General features: G+C 34.8%; 1 long non-coding RNA gene across 6 annotated transcripts; it reads left to right on the forward strand.

Moving 5' to 3' along the window:
- Window positions 1-1,778: 1,778 nt before the first annotated feature.
- Window positions 1,779-22,743, forward strand: LOC106073431 (uncharacterized). 6 transcript variants are annotated; one of them, XR_008778361.1, is made up of 7 exons: window positions 1,780-1,924; window positions 6,016-6,090; window positions 7,291-7,496; window positions 8,719-14,495; window positions 14,599-14,880; window positions 19,755-19,856; window positions 20,257-22,743. It is a non-coding gene; the product is annotated as an uncharacterized LOC106073431 (long non-coding RNA). The 6 variants fall into 6 exon arrangements; XR_008778363.1 differs by having other exon boundaries at window positions 1,779-1,924; window positions 8,719-14,880; window positions 19,768-19,856; XR_008778364.1 differs by having other exon boundaries at window positions 8,719-14,880; window positions 19,768-19,856; window positions 20,260-22,743.
- The last annotated feature ends 597 nt before the right edge of the window (window positions 22,744-23,340 follow it).

Consider the following 23,340-nt stretch of genomic DNA (forward strand, 5'->3'; position numbering starts at 1 on the left):
ACTCAGGGTTGACCCACAAAACCTTTCCAATGTATGAGTTGCAAGGCAGCAGAGTTTTGAGTTCAGTTGTACTTCTGCTAGGTGGGTAGCCAGCCACGACTTATAAGCCCTTCCTGCTCGAAGCTTACTGGCTTCGCCCCTTCTCCTATTAGTGATAACATCTTCGCAGACTCAATATTTGAGCCACACGTGAAATATCAAGAAATACATGATAAGCAGCTCTTTGCGAAAACGTTTACAATAGGGCCTAATAAGATAAGATAAGATAAGAATTTTTATTCATACAATCAAATGGAAATTCAGTTTGACTACAATTGACAACCTCGGCATAACTACTGTAACAATAACATTATAGATGCAAATACGAACAACATACACACACGAAACACATACACACTTATGACCAGCGCTTTATGAATTAGACTTCTATGTACTTCTCGATGATGACAGTTGATCCTGTAACACTCTGATCGACAGTGGGATGAAGGAGTTTTTAAATCTTTCTGTTTTAGTTCTAATGGAAAGGAGAAGACCACTTCGTTCAGATCTTATGTAATAGTGGTTTAATGGGTGAAGGTTATCTTTAATACTTAAGCCTTATTAATTAGTTAATTAATATTTAATGTTTGAAGCACCACTTCATAGAGCAACAAATTCCTATTTGAAACATAGACTAATATTCATAGCAACGGATCATAAACCTGCAAAAAGACATTTCCAGTGTGGTTGGTGATTCCAGCAATACATATTATTTTTTTTATTTTAATTGGTTTCAATTTGAATTTTATCAATAAAAAAGATAGATCTCTAGAACTTAGTGTGTAGCTTTAAATTACTTTTTCACTTTTCAAATCACTATAGATAGAAATTAATATTCTAGATCTAATGAGTATATCTAGAAACAATGTTGAAATGGCAAACATTTGATTTCGACAATTACCCTGGAAATGATACACAGATACAGAGAAATAAAATAAAAGTCAACAATGAACCGCTCCTCCTTTTTGATGAACAAATGCAAACTTTTGAAAAATATAGGAATTGTGTTTTATTTTGAATTTCTAAACTGAAAAGGACAAGTTTTCATGGGCGAAGAGTGAGTTCACAGATCATTGTGTTCCTCAGGACTGAAATGAGATATTTTCAAAACATCTATGGCATAAAACTAAAAAAAAACTTTTTGGTGTATTTACTGTACAGGATGAAGGAACTGTTGACAATCTATTTTTTGTGTTATGTGTTATATATATATATATATATATATATATATATATATATATATATATATATATATATATATATATATATTATTTATTTTATTTATTTATTTATAATTAGTACTGCACATTATAGTACACAATAAATTATCTAAGTTTATACGTTTGCAGGTCAATTTTTTTTTAAGTTGGCAACATCGAGGTTCAATTTAGCGTCCTTGACATTATTTAGTTTATTGTTAAACTCACAATAGATGAAATATAATAAGAATCAGCAAATAAAAATCTTTTCGTTGATAGGTCTATATATTCCATGTCTGGACAGTCTGGCTTTATCTGTGTCATTTTTTCCCCACACTAGAGTGAAGAAATGATTAGGCTATTTATAAGACAGTCCTATAAAACAATAAAAGTGTCAAATACAACAAATCAAATGTTGACAAACACAGATGTCTGTGGCCAAGTCATTTCTAAATCACGCGGGTTTCATCAAAAGAAATGAGGTAATTAAGCCTATCTACAAAGCGTAATTCATCCCCACCCAACATTTAAAAAATCCCCAGAAACAGGATGTGTTATGTTTTTGTTTGCGAATCAAACGTATATAAACCTTTGTGTCACACACATCCTTGACGCGAATACATTCATGTTAGTTGAATGTTTTTATGATCAACTAACTGACTTCTTTTGTTCTTGCACACAGAGAGGTAAGAAAGCTGAGTACATTTTATCATTTACTTTGAATTACACACATTTACAAACATGTCATCTATCAGTGGCGTAGCAAGGTACCCGTGGGCCTGGGTTCAAGGAAGTGCCCACCTCCCAATAAGACAAATATAGTGTGTGACAAAGTAATCGAGTAGTCAGTGTATTGGTACGTTTACCAAAAGACATCCCAATACCAATGCAAGCAGTGTACCTTGTTAGTAAGTAATATTGTCATTACTTTGCTTCAGCTATTATTCCGTACAACTAATAGTGTCTTAAAGCTCAACAAACCAATGTTTTAGTAGTTCTTTTTCCAATTATATAAATTTACATTTAAAAAAAGTATCTGTGGTAAAATCTATAATCTAGTTCTATGTCCATCAGTTAACAGTAAATAGGTCTAACATTTATTTATAAAAGTTTCATTTTTCTGGCCTTCTGAGTAGCAAAGTCAGAAAGCAGTGTTGTTTTTTAACCAATGTAAAGTGCATCAAGTGAAGCCTACCTGTTCCATGTCATAAAACTTCTAAAATAATTTTTTATCAATCACAACTTTCAGAATGACCCTCTGCTGAACAACTGTTACAGGCAACGGGACTGAATTTTTTTTTATAAAATCTGTCATGACATCGATATTTCGGTAAAATACGTTGATTTTGAAAGTCCTCTCTGCATCTTAAATTTTCTCCTCCCAGTAGTCAGCTCATCAATTAGTCCTTTATCTATCCGCAATCGCGTGGAGCGAAAACACTGGATCAACTGCTTAAGATCGAGCTAATCCAGTAGTTTCATTTCCTACACTCTCAAAGCCATTTATCAAATGACTTGCTTCAGTTTAGATCTTCTCCAGTTCGCTCACAGACTTATGTAGGTCTTGCTGCTCACTTTCCAATATTTTTGACACAACGTTAGTATTTTGCATTTGACAATAAGCAGAACAATAATATCCAATGTTTCTAATTTTCGATTAAGTGCTGCAGCTTCTAGGAGTTCTTTTTTCTTTGCGGACCACAAAGTAATTTTAGTTAACATCTTTAGTACATCAAGATATCTGAATCTCATTTTTGTTAGAGCATCATTTTTTGACGAACACTTGTAGGTCACAATTAGAGAGTGTCCTATAAACTATGCTCTTCCTACTGGATTCAAGAATCGCCCATCTTGATATGTTGTGAGCAAAAATACTCTTAAACGTTTTGTACTTAGTCAAAAAATCTGAAACATCTTGAACAAAGCTGATGGAATCATTGAAGACCAAACTTATATTGTGATTAGTGCAGTGAACAAAATGCACCAGAGGAGACTTTTGCTGAAGCAATTCTTGAAGGTTATTGTAATGTAAATATGGGAAACAGCTTCGAATCATGGACTCTCAATTTATTTAAAGATAAGGGGTGATTTTTTGTATTACTTGGAGTATTTGTTCAGCCAATTCTGCAGACTTCTGGTTCTCACAAATATGAAAATGTAGAAAAGAATCTCTGATTTCTATTTCTTGGCTATTCCGTTTTCAGAGATTACGAAACGATTTTTTTTCTTTACCAATACATACATACAGTAAATGATATAATAAGCATCATCATTCATCAACTGTCATTTGCAGATGATCTCATTATTTCAAAGTCCGCTCTTGATTCCAATGACAAAATTCAGTAGACGTTATTTATTTAACTGAAAAGTTTCATAACTCTCAGAGAGCAAAGTCTGCGTTATCATTATTTAGTTAGAGGGATTAGACAACCAACCCCAAACGCTCTGGTCTCCAGATCTTCGATTGTCTTTTCTAAACTGGTGTTTCGGGGCCAGTATCCCCGTAAAGTATGCAAATGTTAAGTATGTGATCATAATTCTTATGAGACACTCAGCTAGATCCAATCATTCTGTCGTGTTCTGTTCGGAGCCTAAAAATGAATCGTTGATCATGCCGGGATAGTTGGTAGTATAGCAGAGCTTTCAATAAAATAAGAGTTTTATAATAATATTTTGTGTAGGTCCGATTCATTTTTGTTCAGAGATGCTCACTGTCTGAGATTTAAATAATTTAAGGATACAAATATATATTAGGTCTATAATAAGCCTTGCGGCTTTATGGGCTTGGTCGCAAGAAGTTTGGCTACTAAACGGAACTTTAGCAACTTGAGTTCCGGGAAAAAGTTGGTAATTTGATTTCAATATTCACAATGTCATTGAGTTCATTCAGTTCTAGAATGTTTACATGACCTAGTGCAAGCTACGAGATATTTTAGTCATTGTCCCATTGGTAAACTTTACATAACATACCTCATTACTTGCATCTATGTCCCTACGTAATGTTTTGCTTTGAATATTTTTAGATACATTTACGCTACAAACCAAATTGTGATTTAAAAAAAAGGCTCTTAATTTTGACAAAGATTCCGCCATGTCAACGGAAAGATCTATTTTACATCACAATTCCAATAGGACTATGAATTCTTAAACACGGTTAATGTATATCTTTGAGAAAAAAAAACCCTACCTAATTGGGCATACAATGAAAACTCTGGTTTGACCATTACGATTTTAAATAAATGTTATCATCTTAAAATTAAACTTTGCTTTTTATTTTGATTACTTTAAATGCGTTTTCAGTTGGAATTTCCGCATTCAACTCAAATTTTAAAAATATAGAATAAAGTAAAATTCCCTTTTCTGACCTTGTGATCTATGGGGGAGATGATGTAAAGGTCATCTGTTTCTGTGGCCCACGGTTAACGAGGGTGTCATGCGGCCAGCTCAACGACCTTTACTTTTCCCCAACTAAAGTCAGGTAACTATTAGAGCTGGGTGGACTCAGATGTGCCCTAAAGATACCGAAAGTAAAAATCACTGTCTTCACCAGGGTTTGTATCTTGGAAACCCGGTTCGCAAGCTAAGTGCTTTACCACTCAGCCACCGCATTTAATCATCTTAAAATTACATATGGCGTTTTTTTGAAAAGGCATTCAGCGAGAATTCCCGCACTCACTTAAATGTTTCTTTGTCTTAAGTAAAGAGTTATTCCCTGGTTGAATAAGTAAACGTAAATAAACGTTCATAACAATGTTGTGCACCGTCTTATGTTGAAGTGAGCTGGATTGAACTATAGAACAACTTCATTATGCAAGCTCACTAGAAAGACTTCTTGCAATAATGAAACATTATAAGTGTTCAACGGAATAAAAGTTTATGAATTGCCACCAGCTTCAGAAACGAGGAATTGATAAAAAAAAAACGTTTATGTTACATGTTCATTTATCAAAGAATGTACCAAATTCTAAAATAAGGGGGATACGTAAACAAATCTATTAAAATTAATCAATGCACTGCATTTAATACAGATTCAATACTGTCAAACCAAAAGAATGATTTCTCTGAAGTCAAGTAGGTTTTATGGATGGTATAGACAGAACTGATAACACAGTATACTAGAGGAAGCCGAGAGGGCAGGAAAGAGCTGGGAAGCCATTAAAAAACTAGCAAGAGACCGTGGAGAGTGGACGTGTTTTTACTGAGACCCTATGTTCCATATGGAAGGTGTTTTTACTGAGGCCATATGTTCCATGAGGAACGTGTTTTTACTGAGGCCCTATATTCCATGAGGAACGTGTTTTTACTGAGACCCTATGTTCCATATGGAAGGTGTTTTTACTGAGGCCATATGTTCCATGAGGAACGTGTTTTTACTGAAGCCCTATGTTCCACGAGGAACGTGGTTTTACTGAGACCATATGTTCCATGAGGAACGTGATTTTACTGAGGCCCTATGTTCCATGAGGAACGTGTTTTTACTGAGGCCCTATGTTCCATGAGGAACGTGTTTTTACTGAGGCCCTATGTTCCATGAGGAACGTGTTTTTACTGAGGCCCTATGTTCCATGAGGAACGTGTTTTTACTGAGGCCCTATTTTCCACGAGGAACGTGTTTTTACTGAGGCCCTATGTTCCATGAGGAACGTGTTTTTACTGTTAAATGAGAAATGCAAAAGAAAGAAGATGAATATGATAGGGAGAACTACATTTTTTTCTCCATTCGAACTAAACGCACTGGCCTAAATATCTTTCACTATTTTTTCTTTATGAATTTTAGATTTCTTAACGTTACAAAAAAAAAACATGAAGGGAAGATTTGATATTGTCTTACTTGGATTTGCAATCATTCATGGTGAGTAACTTTAGCTATAAAATTGAGCCTTTACTTCACATCTTGGCAGTATACGCTATAAATAAATTAAACATTATCTCAAATTGGATTGGAGTCCATTGGTAAAGTGTAATGTTTACTATAAGGATTGGGTGTTCTTGTGAATAAGCTTTAAACAGCCTTCGATAAAAATGCACTGGATCTCTTTAACTATCAGCAAACATTACAAGAACTAGCAACTGGAAATAACCAACGAAACATTTCGTAAAGAATTGTACAACTTCTTATTATGCGAGATACAGTGTATGTCCCATGTCAATATGACGATGTTGTTTGCGTCAAGTCTTGGTATTAACTGTAACCTTTCCTCTGGTGTTATTCTATAATCCCTATCTAAACAACAGACCTATGTATATTATATCTAAGCTGGACATGGAGATCTTTTCACACTACAAAAAATGTCGTGAAAATGTTTTTAAAAGTTGAAACAAGGCGTTGTTTTATAAACTAGTTACAAAAAGTAGTCTTTTTTTTTCAACCCTAACCTATGTAACATTAACTCTAGATCTAGTAATTGAACATAAAAAAAAAAGCATTATCGTTAATTAATTATTATTTTGCAATTTCTAGATATATAATCCAAAAAGATCTCGGTAATCAATCTATTTAAATGTACATAAGATGACTAAAATCAATAGCCGTGGATTATTTCGATCTAGGATTCTCGATACATTATCTTTATGGGAACTAACAGAAAAAGGCTTTATTTCACGAATTTGCGTGAATATATAGTTCTGTGATTCATGGAATGGGGTTGCCGGCGCTAGCCAGGAAAACCAGTGACTTGGCAGAATTTAGGTCATTGGTTAATATGCATGACTAAATGCATGACGCGTAGGACGTAATCATCTTCTTTTTTGAAGTAACGTCTGTATCATATAAGATAAGATAAGATATAATAGGCTATATATAGGTCTGTGTTACGGTCATACTCTCTGTCGCGTTCAATACCAGTCGTTCTTGGTGCGTCGTCCTGCTTTATATTACAAATGACCGTTCATTTTAAATCAATAGAATCGGACTATTACAAAGCTTATATTATCTGTCTGTCTGTGTGGATTTTTTACACTTTTTTTTCTCCCACTTCCCATTCTCGGATCAATTTGAAATTTTTAAAAGTATGTTTAAAAATATGTTGCTTGTTTGAATTATTCTTTTCAGCCTTTGTTCAGCTGTCGTCTGCTAGCAATGACACCGAGAAGATACCATCGTATGAAACTAGCACCTATATTCATGATGACTGGAGAAGGCCCGAGTATGACCAGAACGTATGTACCACGAAACCTCTGGACGACTACAGAGAGGAGGTGACCTGTATAACACAAGTGAAATTTAAACAAAGCAAACTGGACAAATTAGTGGAAAAGGTTTTGTTTTTTTACTTTTTGCTTAGCAGATTAATTTGTAATCCTTTAGATACATGATCAAGAGAAGGAATTCTTCTAATGACTTTGAATGAGAGATAAGTCTTTCACCTATTTCATTGGTCTCTACTTCAACCATCGATAAGATGAGCTTTTAATTACATCTGTTGGGATTTCATTTAATACTTAACTATATAAAAACATCAACCGGCCAAGAATACAATCACGTCGGTGCCCCGCACACGTTTTATTTTTGTATGGAGGTATGTAGGATTTTCGTTGTTGGTAATTTGTACTTTAAATTTTCTGATATTTGTTGCTAAAAATAATAAAAACCTGCCTCAATACCTGTATTGCATACCAAGCAGATGACCCATGAGTGGCCCCTCCTTTCGAGGGCCGCCTCTGAGTTTGTGTGAAAACACAGACAGTGTGAGACTCTCACAAAAACTCTCTTTGTAATCTTCTTTATATATCGTTGAGCATGGCACGGACTATTTGCGATATTACATTTAATATGTAACAATAATTTGTGGTGGTTATTTCGCAAAATAATACACTGCCCTGGGAAACAATATTGTAGTTATTAGTATTTTTTTTGTGTGACAGCTATGTCTGATCAAACTGATAACTGCGTACAATTGTATCGTGTGATTGCAAGTCTTTATTTGAAAAGCTTCACTCTTTCTGTCTGCCTGGTACAACATTTTGAACACGTTAGTTTCTTCTACTTTCCATTCTCGGATTAAGTTCAAACTTTGCACAATAACTCAGCATTCCTAAGAAAACATTAATCAATAGTACAATTAACAAATTAGTTAATTAAATAGTAAGTAGTTGATTTTGTTTGATATCGAAAAGGGAAATAAATCTTATTCATAATATGGCGGTTAATGTGGTTCGAAAGTGTACTATGCCTTTGTGGCTGGATTACCCGCCAAGTTATCTATTTATTCAATAAATTTACTGTCTGCTGTTAAGAGTGTTACTTAGTGAATTCTAATATCTGTTGTGCTAATCAAGTCAAAAGCTCTACACAGAACCACGACATTTGCGTTAGCAGAAAGTAATGTAATACCAAGAAAGAGAGAATCTAAATCTTAGCATATAAACGTTACATTATCAACACACTTATAAACGTTACAATATGACACTTAGTATAAACTGTAGTACTGTGTTGCCGTAAACATAACAATCGAATTTAACAATCATCTACTTATAACAGGTTGAAAATATGGAAAACAAGTTGAACCAACTGGAATCCAAGTACGATGAAAGTCAGCGTGATATTGAGGGTCTCAACACGGAGGTACTCGATCTCAAGAATCGTGTCACCGGGCTTGAGTCAAACCTAACCGCTACGGTCAGTACTGTCAAAGCACAGGAAAAGGTGTTGAACGACCTGAGGCAGAGTCTAGCCAGCACAACCTCAAATGTGAACGCCGTCAGGAGCAATTTGGCCAGCATTAGAACTGAAGAGGGGACTGTGTACTGTTCATCTAGTAATGAGTTTAGATTAACTTCCTCAGAGGGGGTATACAATAGGGTTAAGTATGTTAGGGTTAATTTCAGATCACCTTTCACCAAAGTCCCACAGGTTTGGGGATCGATACGAGCAGTGGATGCTGACAGAAACACAAATTTCAGATACAACTTTCAAGTCCGCGATATTAGTACCTTAGGGTTTACCGTGGTTTGTCAGACGTGGGCCGATACTCTCTTGCATGGAATCGATTATCAATGGCGAGCAACAACGCCTATAAATTAAATTTTTACTTTCATATTAAAAGATTATAACATTCCAGTTCAATAGACAAATATTTTCATGTATATAAGTTACAGAAAAGAATTAGACAATATGTATATACTATGTTTATTAAAGAAAAGAAAATGAATTTTCTATATTGAAATTTGGCATCTATATTTGGTCTTCAGATCCCAGAACTAAACAAAAACAAAATTACTGTATTTATTTTTTTTTTGTGTGTGAAAATCTCCAAAGAATCAAAGTAGACGAAGGAATATTTGACTATTATAAAAGTTCGACTTTCTATTAAAACGAAACGAAGTAACAGAGTTTTTTTTTTTTTTTTGTATAATGTGTAAGAAGAACTCTTCATTCTTGTTCAGAGCGATAATATAAATTTATCTTTTTTTTTTTTAAATGAAAACCGGAAGTGTTTAGCTTTATTTGGCAATTTTTTTTAACGAATGCCATACCCGGGAAATTATTAGTTTACACAATTTTCTTTGAATTATATTCACACCACTTTACAAGTAGCTGTAAATTAACTTTCTTTAACAAGTAGCTGTAAATTAAATTTGATTTACAAGTAGCTGTAAACTTACATTATGATACACTACAAAGTAATGCAGATCACCAACTTTCTGATGTATATTTCATAAGTAAGATTCAACAGAAACTGTGGAATTTAACGTAGAACTTGTTTGCTCTCGTATACATTGTTTGTTCTAGTTCTCTATTATTATGTATTATGCACAATGGTAAAACAAATGTCCCCACGAATACTAAAGATTATTATCAATATTGTTATATGTAATCGCTACTATTTATATTCTAGCCAAACTGTATATATAACCATGAAAGTGATAGAATACACTTTTCTGTCACTGCTTCTGTTCATTTAATTCTGTTTATTTTTTTCCTACTTAGATTTATCTAGGCTCAAATAAGAAAACTATTTTTTTTAAATACTTTATACAACTTATAGAACGATTAATTTTCTCTTAATCACTAATAAATGTTAGATATTTTTTTAATTTGAATATTTTTATCCCCGCCACATCTCCCCCTCCCCCAATTAAGCGAAGGTATAGATTCCATCTCATCTCTGCCTGTGGTCCCTTCTGAGGAATAGGCCACCAACCAGCTTCCTCCAAGCATCTCGGTTCTGGGCGAGTCTCTCCAACTGTCCCCATGTCTTGCCCATCTGCTTGGCATCTACTTCTAGATCGCAGCGCCATGTATTCCTGGGCCGTCCCCTCTTCCTCTTTCCTTAAGGGTTCCAAGTTAGGGCTTGCCTTGTTTATGTTGGATGCAGGCTTGCGAAGGGTGTGAACTATCCATCTCCAGCGTCTTTATAGGATATCTACTTCAATGGGCTGCTGCTTTGTTCTTTGCCACAGTCCCAGGTCTCTGTTCTATAAAGTAGTATAGGCTTATTGGTTTTAAAGAGCCTGATCATTATGGTGGTGCTTATTTCCCTAGATCTCCAGGTGTTCTTCAGCTGATGGAAGGCTGCTCGAGCTTTACCAATGCGGGTTATGATATCTGCATCTGTTCCTCCATGGTGGTCTAGGATACTGCCGAGATAGTTGAAGCTTCCCACCTCTTCCAGCGCCTCACCATGGACTGTAATGGGCGTGTTGTTGGATGTCTTCATCTTGAACACCTTGCTCTTCCCTCTAATTATGGTAAGACCCATTCTAGCTGAATTTTCCGCAACGACGCTTATAGTTTTCCTGCATCTGCTGTTGTGTGTGAGAAAGAAGAGTCAAGTCATCTGTAAAGACGGGGTCGTCTAGCTGTTTCCACAGTGTCTACTGTATACCATTCCTCTTCTTGTCTGTTGTTGTCTTCATGACCAAAGGTATAGATCTACTAGACATAGAATTCCAATAAAAGGTCTTTAGATCTAGACAAAGCGCAAAATATTCCTGAACATTAGTTTATTAAACTCTTGAATGTTTGAACGAATAAAGCCTACATGTTGAAATACACAAAGTCCGTTATTTTCTCGATCTCTAGCTAAATTTAAATGTATTTCTTTTGTTTACTTTGAACAATTATAAAGGTCAAACTAGAGTTTTCTCGGTATGGCCAACGAGCTAGTCATTCTTTTCCCAGCGATATACATCAACTGTCAAATTTCTAGGAAAATCGTTAGAGCTGTTTTCGAAATCCTTGTCCACTCAGGTTTTTGAGCCCACCCACCCAGAAGGTCTTAGTTTTAGTTTCCACGAAGGTACAAGTTGAATAGAGATATTGTAAAAAACAGACAATAAAGACAGTTTGGTGCCACAATAGCGGCCAAAAAGCTTATTGCGTCTCCTTTTTGGTGGTCCGCTCAAAAGTAAATAATAGTTTGTTAATTATTTCTATTAAAAATTATGGGTTTCTATCTAATTGCTAAGCCCTCTAATTATATTTAAGGCCTTTTACAATTTATCCTAAAAATTTTAATGATTGATTTTTTTTTAATAAAATAAACATGCTTTTAAGGCGGAGGAACGGACATTAAAGGGATGGCCAATGTCGTGGTTGACCAAAACAGGCCACATTTATTTTGTGTCACATTACCTTACTTCAGTGTCTCTCAAAGTGGGGTAGGTGTACCCTCAGGGGTATGGGAAGACTTTGTAGAGGGTACGCGTTGCGCCTCGTTAACTATGCTGATTTTAAAAAAAATACCCAGTTATTATGTTCTGTTAATAAATTAAAGTGTGGTTGGAGTGGGGGGGGGGTGGCGAGGGGTACTAAGCATTACAAAAATTATAAAAGGGCTTACACATAGGTCAAAAGTTTGGGAAAAACTGCGGCGTAGACCTACTTCAACAGTGTTGTTAGCAGTCTTAACATCTGAAAATGTGGAAACTATTATGTTACGACAGAAACAACAAGAGATAAGTTCTCGTGAGTCTAACGCAAGCAGCACTTTCATTGGCTAATGTGTTGCATATATCGTGTAATCCGATGTTTCTCATAATAATAATAATGATAATAATAATAATAATTTATAGCGTAATGTAGGCTCAAAGCGCTGTGATAACATTACAAACATAAACACAAGCGTTAAAATGACAAACTCATCTAAAAATATTTTGAACAGATAGGTCTTAGCGTTCTTCTTAAATGTAGGGAAGCATGTTGTCTGAGATAAATGTGGAGTGAGTTCCAAAGCTTTGGTCCGTGTACTGAATAAGTCCGCAAACCATAACTTTTGAGGGAGAAACGCGGCCTCACTAGAAGCGTTGATCCCATGACGTTTAGGGCTCTCTGAAAGACATATTGAGTAATCATACAAAGGCATACTAGGGAATGGCGGGGACGTGACGTCCTCTCTGGGAGGCTCTAGGTTTTGACGAAAAAAAATTTTCAATTTATTTTTAAAGATAGAAAAAAGAAGTATTCTTTTCATTGTAGTTATGGATACATGTTTGAATATTAACCATGTGAAATGACAGTGTTTCAAAATCTAAATATATTAAGCAAAAGACGCCATTTAATGTTCTAATAAGAACCGTCTCTAATCAACTTTTTTAAAGAAGACTCTTCATTCAAAACTTCTCCCCATTGTGATTATGCTCAATTGGTATTAGTTTACGTGATTAGAAACGCTAAATCAGGTTTCTCTAATATTTTAAGAATATGCAGAAAAAAATGCAGATTACAAATATGTAATTTAATTTTCTCGGAGATAAATAGTTTTTAAAATATATATTTTTAAGTTTTATTTCTTATTACGTATATTGTCATTGGAAATACGCCATTTTGGTTTAAAGGCTTAATACTAGACTATCTCCCTTGAATTACTTGCCAACATTTTTCTGTTGCTGTTTTGTCTTTCTTTCTAGCAGCTATTAGATCTAATATTAAAATTCATTTAAAATGATAGCATAAGAACAAAAAATTCTTTTAGAAAAAGAGTTATTGAAAAAAAGAAGAAACAACTTCATCAATTTATTATTAACATTTTTTTAGACCTTCATTTCAGTAAATACACTTAAAAATTAATAAGTTGACAGCATAAGAACAAAAATCTCTTTAAAAAAAGGTTAATATAGATAAGGGAGATAAATATGCTTAAAAACAACATGGTGGTCAGTAAAGGTATTTGGGTATCTAAACTATTACCGACCAATTTTTAGCGGCCCCCGAACTAATATTAGTTTTGTGTGAAATGTCTGTCCGTCCGTCTGTCCGTCTGTCCCATTTAGATCTCGTAAACTAGAAAAGATATTGGAAATTCGACATCATAATATTTTAGTCCTTTCAAAGTTCTGATGCAACGGCTACTTTTTTTCTTTTCTAAAAGCAAAAAATCTAATTTTTAAAATCACCTGTGCAAGCAGTTTTTTCATAAAAATACACAACTTTCACAACTATTCACTATTAAGTAACAAAGACGGGAGGCTCTTTAGTAGGGAACATTGCAATTTGCCATATTTTAAACACATTTATGCAAATGGTTTTAGATTTTTTGTCAATTTTTTTTTTTTACATTTGTATTGCTACGTTATGTAAGTTCTGTCCTACTAACTAGTACATTGAGCCAAAATAATGTTTACTTTTTTTAAGAGAAAAAAGCTATTTGGTATGCATATAAGTTGGACATAATTTAAAACAGCAATTAATAAGTAGTTTTTCATATTATCGCGTGAACTGAAGTGCGCCGATACAACCATAAACACTTAACTAAAGGAATTTTTTAATTTTTTTTTATGGAAATGTTTTTTTTTTCTTTTTTCTTAAATTATCTGAATTGTAACATTGTTTTGTATCAGAATAGTCTAAATACTCTTGACTATTGTACACAATCTCGCTGACGACAAAAGCAATAAAAATGAAATATAAATGTCCGCGGGAAGAGGTCTTACTTAACAAGAAGATGATTTTAAGACAACGAATGTGCCTCAAATAATATTAGCCAGTGTTGTCTCATTCTTTGTTAGATTAAGTTTGATCTGCGACTTTTGTTTTTTCCCTATGCTGAATAGTGCGGTCTGATTGCAAGAAAACCCCCGTCACACCCCTTTGTTTAACATGCCCTTATTTTACTTTGAGAGAAAGGCGTTGTAGATGCAGGAGAAAGAATTTCTGAAGTCTAGAACGCAGGAAAAGCTTGACGCTGGGATTCTGCCCCGTACCCGCTGGAGAATTGCATTGCTCCCAAATATTATTTCCGGAAAGAAATCTTTCAAACAAATATCTACAAAACAATATTTCAGAAAAAGAAGAGTAAAAGGACCACTTCAATAAATGTAATTAGGCCTATGTACATTTCGATTTGAAACATAATGTAAATATGTACCGGGAAATGTGTTCTAATTTAATCATTTCAGTTTCTTTTCTTTTTCATTATAGCCTGAATATCCTTCCGGACTACAACGCTCCTTCAGATCCTTACTTACCAGGCTAAGGAGGGCTCGAATGAAATTTGTTTTTAAGGGGGCGCCACGAGTAAAAGTTTGAGAAACACTGATGTAATCTGTATTATTTTCAAATGTTCCAACCTTGTGTTAATCATGACCCACTGTGCTTTGTAATCAGTTTATCCAGCAACGTTTGAAATGTGCGTTTCACTTTAGTACGCAAAGGTTCTTCAATTTATTGCTCTGTGTTTCAGAGTGTTGGCTTATTATCTTTGTAAGTATAGCTGGATAGATGTACATTTTATTGTTATTACAAAGCTTATCTCAACTCACTCAGTCTGTCTGATAAAAAGTTTGTACATGTCAATTCTCCCACACTCAGTCTCTGATCAAGCTGAAATTTCGCACAATTATTTCTTTTAACTGACATCACAAAAATCAATGTTAAAAATCCTTTTAGTTAATAAACTATTTATAAGTAATTATTTTGTTTGGTATCACGAAAAATGGAAAGAAATTGTACATGACTGAAGTGGTGGTAAAAGCTGAATTAGCGCCCATTATAGGTCGCCGAATTTAAGTAAGTTTGAAATAAACAATAGATAACTATAAAATCTTCTATTTTCATAAGCACCTGACTAGCAGAGTGGTTAGTATGTCGGCTTGAGCCATTGGAAGTCTGTGTGTAGTCACTCAATGAACTTCTCTGTTTGTTATGTCTGCTCTCTTTAGTTGAATGTTGTTTTTAATTGAAAAAAATGGTAATTGTAATCTCAACAAATTTCAACAAACTTCAACAGATTTCCAATAAGGATCAATAAATCTGTCCTAGTCTTGTCTCTGATTTATGTCAAGAAATGTAATAAAAGAATGGAAGAGATTGTGTAATGAATTGATCAAATAATGTCAAAAAATCAATATTGAAAGATAATTACTTCCAATTACTTATGACACCGTGTTCGTTTACTGTTGGCCAAAGAAACAGATGACCGTAACATCATCTGCCCTATAGACCGCATAGTGTGAAAGGAGAAACCTTAGGTGATTTTTTTCTTTACTTACTTAGTAGGCCTAATACAAGCTGAAGAGTGTAAAAATTGGAATCGGCAGTTTTAAAAAGTGGACAGAATTATATATTATTATATAGGCCTACTTAATATATATATTTTTTTATATTTTATATCTATATCTATTATTATCTATATATTATAGTTTATTCATCTTAGGGTTTTCTGTAAACAGGATATATATGCCATGTAACATAATAGTAATATATGTACATTTGCACACTAGCGCGTCAGTGCAACACCGCTTGTGTTTACGTAATAAATGGAGTTCCTAATATGTCTTCCCTCTTAAACACTAGTTTGTTATTTGTGTAATGCAAATATTCTACATGGTGTCAGAATAAAACTTGAAAAGCTGTCCACACAAAGGTTTTTATTAATCTAATAATGGCTTCTTTTTATTTTGAGCAACCAATCTTGAATTGGAATGCTAAAGATCTGTATCAAGAGTTTTTAAGGTTTCAACAGCAGGTGAGCTTTTGTTTCAAAGGACCGTTAGCTGGTGCCGATAGTAAACAAAAAGCCGGATGGCTGGGAATGTGGATAGGCCAGCAAGGCCGTGAGGTTTACAAAACTCTAAATATTACTGATAGTGAAGAGGGAGATCCGCAATTGCTATTAAAGAAAATAGAAGACTACATAAGGCCAAGACAAAATAAAAGAGTGTCTAGATTTAGAGCACATCAGAGAAAGCAGGTAGAAGGAGAAAGTTTTGATAACTTTGTTAAAGACCTAAAGCTTCTCAGTATGGACTGTGAGTATGACAACCCAGACGATATGCTTATTGATTTGATTATTAGTGGAGTCATACACGAAAAGGTACAATTAAGACTACTTGATCAGGGACAGAAGTTGACCCTTAGCAAGGCTATTGAAATTGGGCAACAATATGAATTGTCACAAAGCCAAGTGAAAATGATTAGGAGCCAAGAAGTTCTAGCAATCAAGAGACAGTCACACAATGTACTAAAGCAGAAGTCTAAAGACAACTCAGATAAATTATGTAGTAAATGCGGCAAGAACCACGAAAAGGGAAAATGTCCAGCAATAGGAACCACATGCAATTTCTGCAAGAAGAAAAACCACTGGTTTCAAATGTGCAGAAAAAGACGCAACGTCAATCTAGTAGAAGATGACAGTCACAGTGATGAAAATATTATACCTGTTAGCACTGCAAGTAGCCAGTATAGAAAGGGTAATATTGAGAACATCAATGTCGTCGAAGACAAGTGGACTGTAAAACTAGTCGTGCATGGCAAGACATTAATTTTTCGTATCGATACTGGTGCAAGATGTAACATTCTTGTCAAGTCAGAGTTTGAAAAGCTCAAAGACAAAGTAAAACTTGCTTATTCAGCAAAGTCGCTCAAGTCTTACTCTAATCATGTTATTAAGACTTTAGGAGCAGTGGTGCTACCTTTGAAAAATAATATCCAAGAGGTGAAAGCAAGGTTTGAGGTAGTAGACATAAGCCAAGAGAACATTTTGAGTGGTGACACAGCAGAATGTTTGGGACTACTACAACGGATAGACAGCATAGAATCCAAGGCAGAAGACGAGTTACAAAGAGAATTTCCTGAAATGCTGAAAACAACTGGAACACTGTCAGGAGAATACAAGATTCAGTTACAGGAAAATGCTAAAGGAGTTATTCATCCACCACGTCGCTTAGCAGCATCTCTACGCAATAAAGTTGAAGAAAAACTTAAAGAAATGCAAGCTGATGGATTTATTACTGCCGTACATGAACCTACTGAATGGGTTAGCTCCATGGTTGTTTCGTTCAGGAATGACAAAGTTAGAATATGTATTGATCCAAAAGATCTCAATAAAGCAATCAGAAGGGAACATCACCCGATGAAAACTATTGAAGATGTGATCACTAATATTCCAGATTCGAAGATATTCTCAGTTCTCGATGCCAAGTCAGGGTTTATGCAAATAAAGCTTGAAAGAGAATCTTCATTTCTCACAACTTTCAACACACCTCTGGGAAGATATAGATGGTTACGATTACCTTTTGGTATCAAATCAGCGCCAGAAATTTACCAAAGAATTATGGATGAAATGCTTCAAGGAATTGAAGGAGCATATGTCATCATAGACGACATTCTAGTAGCTGGTAGAGATGTTGAGCATCATGATCACATTTTGAAACAAGTCATGCAAAGAGCAACGAAGTACAATCTAAAGCTGAACTATGACAAGTGCAAGATAAGGCAAAACAGAGTACCTTATATGGGCCATATCTTGTCAAAGAAAGGTTTAGAACCAGATCCAGCAAAGATAAAGGCAATTATTGACATGCCAGCTCCTCAAGACAAAGATGGAATCAGAAGATTTCTAGGTTTAATTCAGTACCTAGCAAAATTTATTCCTTATCTAAGTCAAGCAGATGCTCCAATACGAAAGCTTCTAAAAGATGATATAGAATTTCAATGGAATCATGAACAAAACAAGAGTTTCAAAGAATTGAAACATCTTTGTACAAACCCTCCAGTTTTAGCATATTATGATGTCAACAAGAACGTAGAGATAGAATGTGATGCAAGTAAAGATGGACTGGGAGCAGTATTACTCCAGGAAGGTCGTATAATTGCATACGCATCAAGAGCTCTCACAGATACAGAAACAAGATATGCTCAAATTGAGAAGGAAATGCTCTCAATTGTGTATAGTACAAGCAAATTTCACTGCTACATATTTGGTAAAGAAGTAACAGTTTATAATGATCACAAACCTCTGGAGCAAATCTTCAAGAAACCTCTATTGTCAGCACCAATGAGAATACAGAAGATGCTAATAAGACTGCAGTGGTATGATCTGAAAGTCTGTTACAGAAAAGGCAAGGAAATGTTTATCTCCGATACACTTTCTCGTGCACATCTACCAAATACTGATACACAGACATGTGAATTTACAGATGATTCAGTGCATATGATCTCTGTAAGTGATTCGAAATACAGTGAAATTAAAGACTTTACAAGCAAGGAACTTTCAATGCTTCTGGAAGTAATTATGACTGGTTGGCCAGACACAAGAAGCGAGACTCCAATTGAAGTCAGGCCGTATTGGGATTCAAGAGACCAGTTATCAACTTCGGATGGTATTATATACAAAGGTCTGAGAATAGTCATGCCACCAAGCTTACGTAAATACATGCTAAATCTGATTCACAAGTCTCACTTAGGAATAGTCAAGTGTAAGCAGCGAGCCAGAGAAGTCATGTATTGGCCAGGCATGAATGCAGACATTGAAGTGACAGTTAGGGATTGTAGCAGGTGTGCTGAACATCAGAATCAAAATGTGTCAGAACCGCTAATACCTACCAAGACACCAGATCTCAAGGTGGTGAAGAAACACTTTGACTCAGAGAAACAGTCTGAGAAACATTATTATGATAAGAGGAAAGGAGTTAAGAGTCATAATCCACTACAAAACGGAACGGCAGTCAGAATGCAACTTAATTCTGAGTGGAAACCAGGAACAGTAGTTTCGAAGCATTCTAAGCCTAGATCGTATAATGTCAAAAGTGGAAATAAGGTCTACAGAAGAAACAGAATACACATCAGAAAGTCTTCTGAGAAAGCAAACAGATTTGACAACAATTATGACTTTCCAGATGACCTCTCAGAACAACCAGAACCACTAGATCTAGAGAGTCCAATATTACAAACTACACTAGATTTTGAGCCGCCACTACACACTGCTTCTTCTAACACCTCTAGACCAAATGAACCTTATGTAACACGCTCAGGCAGAATAGTTAACAAACCCAAGAGACTTGATTTGTGATGAACTGATTAGACTTTTTAGTTGACTAGTTTGTTAGTTATTCTGATAAATAGATTTTCTAAATTAAAGAAGAGAGATGTAACATAATAGTAATATATGTACATTTGCACACTAGCGCGTCAGTGCAACACCGCTTGTGTTTACGTAATAAATGGAGTTCCTAATATGTCTTCCCTCTTAAACACTAGTTTGTTATTTGTGTAATGCAAATATTCTACATGCCAGCTTTTTACAAATTCTGAAAATTATTAATGTAAGGATTATTTATAATACATTTCTACTCTAGATATTTTCTTCAGATAAACTGTAAACAAGTTCAACATGTCAGTAGTAGGCATAAAGACAAACGCAGCTTTATTCTTATTTATGTTTGTCCTATCTACATTAGGTAAGTCTATATATAAATACTACTAGTTAAATTGGAATCCTCATTCTTCCTGTTACAATGTTGATATTTAAAATAGTGTATCTTTATAACAGTTTTTTTTAAATAGACTTTATAAATAGCGATGACATAAGTAGGTTCTATGTAGACTAGATGGCGGGCCGCCTGGCAGAAGGAGCTCAGTGTGACCTAACCTTGGTCCTTTACTAGTGTTTCTCTCGGCATGAAATTGCGTTTAACAAAAACAAATGGTAAAAATATCTCTAATGGCACAGATTTATTATTGTTTATCTAGATCTATCACAAATATTAATTACATGACTGCCCCAAAGTAATTTTTACAACTACACTAAACGCTTTGTTTAAAAAAAAATATTTTGTTTTTTTTTATTTTTCTTGTTAGCAGGTTCTATTTCACTATCCCAAGTCAACAACACTACACAGCACAACTCCGAAGACAACATCCCATATGTTGAGGTAAACTGGAGAAGGTCTGAAGAAGATCAGATAGGCCATCATGCGTGTACTGCCAGAAAACTGGACGACAACAGCGAAGAAGTCACCTGCTCCACGCACGTCAAGTTTAGACAGAACAGATTAGATGGCTTGTCGGAGAAAACGCAGAGTTTACAAGATAGGTTGAAACAACTTGAAGCTAGGTTTGAGCATTTTCTTCAGCAGCAAAATGACGAATTGTATTCAGTCGATAGCCTTGAGAAGAGACTCAATGTTACAGTTGAAAACCTTGATATTGTCAGAAATACTTTGTCAAACATCCGAACCGAAGAAGGCTTCGTTAATTGTTATGACAGCAACGGTTTCAGTCTCTTCCCTTCAGAAGGTCTGCCCAATAGAGTTAGGTTTATAAAGGTCAACTTTACAAAACCATTCTCCAAGATACCGGAAGTATGGGGATCCATTAGAGCAGTGTCCACAAACAAAAACACAAATTTTAGATATCTTTTTACAGTGAGGAACATCGATACATTGGGATTTACTTTAGGATGTCACACTTGGGGCGATACTATAATAGATGGAATCGATTATCAATGGCGAGCAACTACTCCCATCAACTGATAAGATCGCATTATATAATGCTTGGAAAAACATATAACTTTATAGTTTCTGCTTTAGAATGTATAATTGAGATGAGTAAGCCAGGTCTTTTTTTTTATATTCATTTTACAGACAATAATACTCCTTTATTCAAGACGTTTTGAATACAAAATAAATTGGAAAACTTTGTTAGCTATCCATAACATTATTATGTTAATTTTTTTTGTTCATTAGTAGCTTACACTATGCTCATCATATTAAGTAGTAATATTCAACCGTTAATTACAGAATGAGACGTATTTCCAGAAGCTGAAAATGGGGACGAGAAATTCGCCCCTGTAGAGAGTCACCTGAGAATCCCGTCCGTGTCCTGGACGTTCTTTATTGAGAACGCAGAAGAAGATCTTTCTGACCATAGCTAACACCCAGGATTTCATCTAATTTCTTCGAAATGGTCCACAGTTACTTTTTGACTGAAGGAGGCCATAGATGTTCCATGAAAAAAACTTAAAGGACCGATGATGATACTGAATACAACCTTGCAATCAATACAGATCACATTCCAGTCACGCTTTACATAGCAATGAAAACAAAAATAAATAAAATGAGAATGGACTATGAAATGTAAAAACAACCTAGCCTTCTGTTAAAAACAACCTAGCCTTCTGTTAAGCAAACACGCGTCCACCAGGATAAAATGTTTATTTTGTTATGGTACGTTTTCAAATAAGGACTGTTCTCAATGTGTTATGGTCATTACTGTAATTGCTTGTAATGTGACTATCAGTTCTAGGATAATGGTATAATGTTCCAAATGTCAAGAGAATAATTTCCTTGTCAACAATTAGACACCTCAGCGTTAAGTTTTCAGAAACAAAAAAGTGTGAGTAATTAATGGATGAAGAAAAAAAATGTTTTTATCTCTTATTAAATATTAATTGACAATAACAAATATGTCTAACTGCTACTTAATCTATTGCAATCTGATTCTTTTACTGGTAAATAGCTAAATGACTTTTTAAACTAACATTGAGACAACTATTGAGAAATAATGTTAAATACTGAAAGATCACTTATCTAATAGTCTGATGGACCGTTCGGGCACAATACATGATCTGTCGACTCCTCTCTCCATTCTTCTTTGTCTTTTACCATGACTAGAATCTCTTTCAATGACAGGCCTGTCCATTCATTGTTGTTACCTTCCGATCACTTTCTGCCTCTTTCCTTTCTTTCCCCTGATACTGTTCTCTGTAGGAAGGTCTTTGTGAGCATGAGAACATTGTACTATGGCCATACCTTTTTGGTTTGCTTTTTTTTTGGACAGAGGTCAGCAGGTCATTGTAGGCCCCACTACCATTGTGATTTGTGATCCTGTTTCGATTGACCTCATTTGTGGTGTAGCATCTCAATTCCATGGCTCAGATTCTCATCTCAAATTCTGCAGTTATCGTCCAAGATTCGCAAGCATACAAGCAATAACAAACAACTTCTCTTTTTAGTTTTCAATTATCAATCAGAAAGAAGTTTCACTAACATTGAAGTGAATTATACTTAAAAGAATATTTTTAACTTATAATAAAACGAAATGGCAAATTGGATGCCTCAATAGCAATAAGGCGTTGTCTTCGATTTTGAAGATTAAAGATGAGTGCAGCATTTTAAATGACCGGGCAAACCCATTTGTAACCTGCATAGTTTGCAACATCTAAGGCAGACAAAGCCTTTCTACATTATGTGGCTATTTACGTTTTTTTGTATTTTTTGGCTTCTGCGCATGTCCTCAGCAAGGATCCTTCTTTGGGTAGCAATAAGATAGGAGGCAACATAAAAACAGCAATAAGATAGGAGGCAACATAAAAACAGCAATAAGATAAGAGGCAACATAAAAACAGCAATAAGATAGGAGGCAACATAAAAACAGCAATAAGATAGGAGGCAACATAAAAACAGCAATAAGATAAGAGGCAACATAAAAACAGCAATAAGATAGGAGGCAACATAAAAACAGCAATAAGATAGGAGACAACATAAAAACAGCAATAAGATAAGAGGCAACATAAAAACAGCAATAAGATAAGAGGCAACATAAAAACAGCAATAAGATATGAGGCAACATAAAAACAGCAATAAGATAGGAGACAACATAAAAACAGCAATAAGATAGGAGACAACATAAAAACAGCAATAAGATAGGAGGCAACATAAAAACAGCAATAAGATAAGAGGCAACATAAAAACAGCAATAAGATAAGAGGCAACATAAAAACAGCAATAAGATAGGAGGCAACATAAAAACAGCAATAAGATAGGAGACAACATAAAAACAGCAATAAGATAGGAGACAACATAAAAACAGCAATAAGATAAGAGGCAACATAAAAACAGCAATAAGATAAGAGGCAACATAAAAACAGCAATAAGATAGGAG

This window comes from Biomphalaria glabrata, chromosome 6 (assembly GCF_947242115.1).
Source record: "Biomphalaria glabrata chromosome 6, xgBioGlab47.1, whole genome shotgun sequence".
NCBI classification, from domain to species: Eukaryota; Metazoa; Mollusca; class Gastropoda; family Planorbidae; genus Biomphalaria; species Biomphalaria glabrata.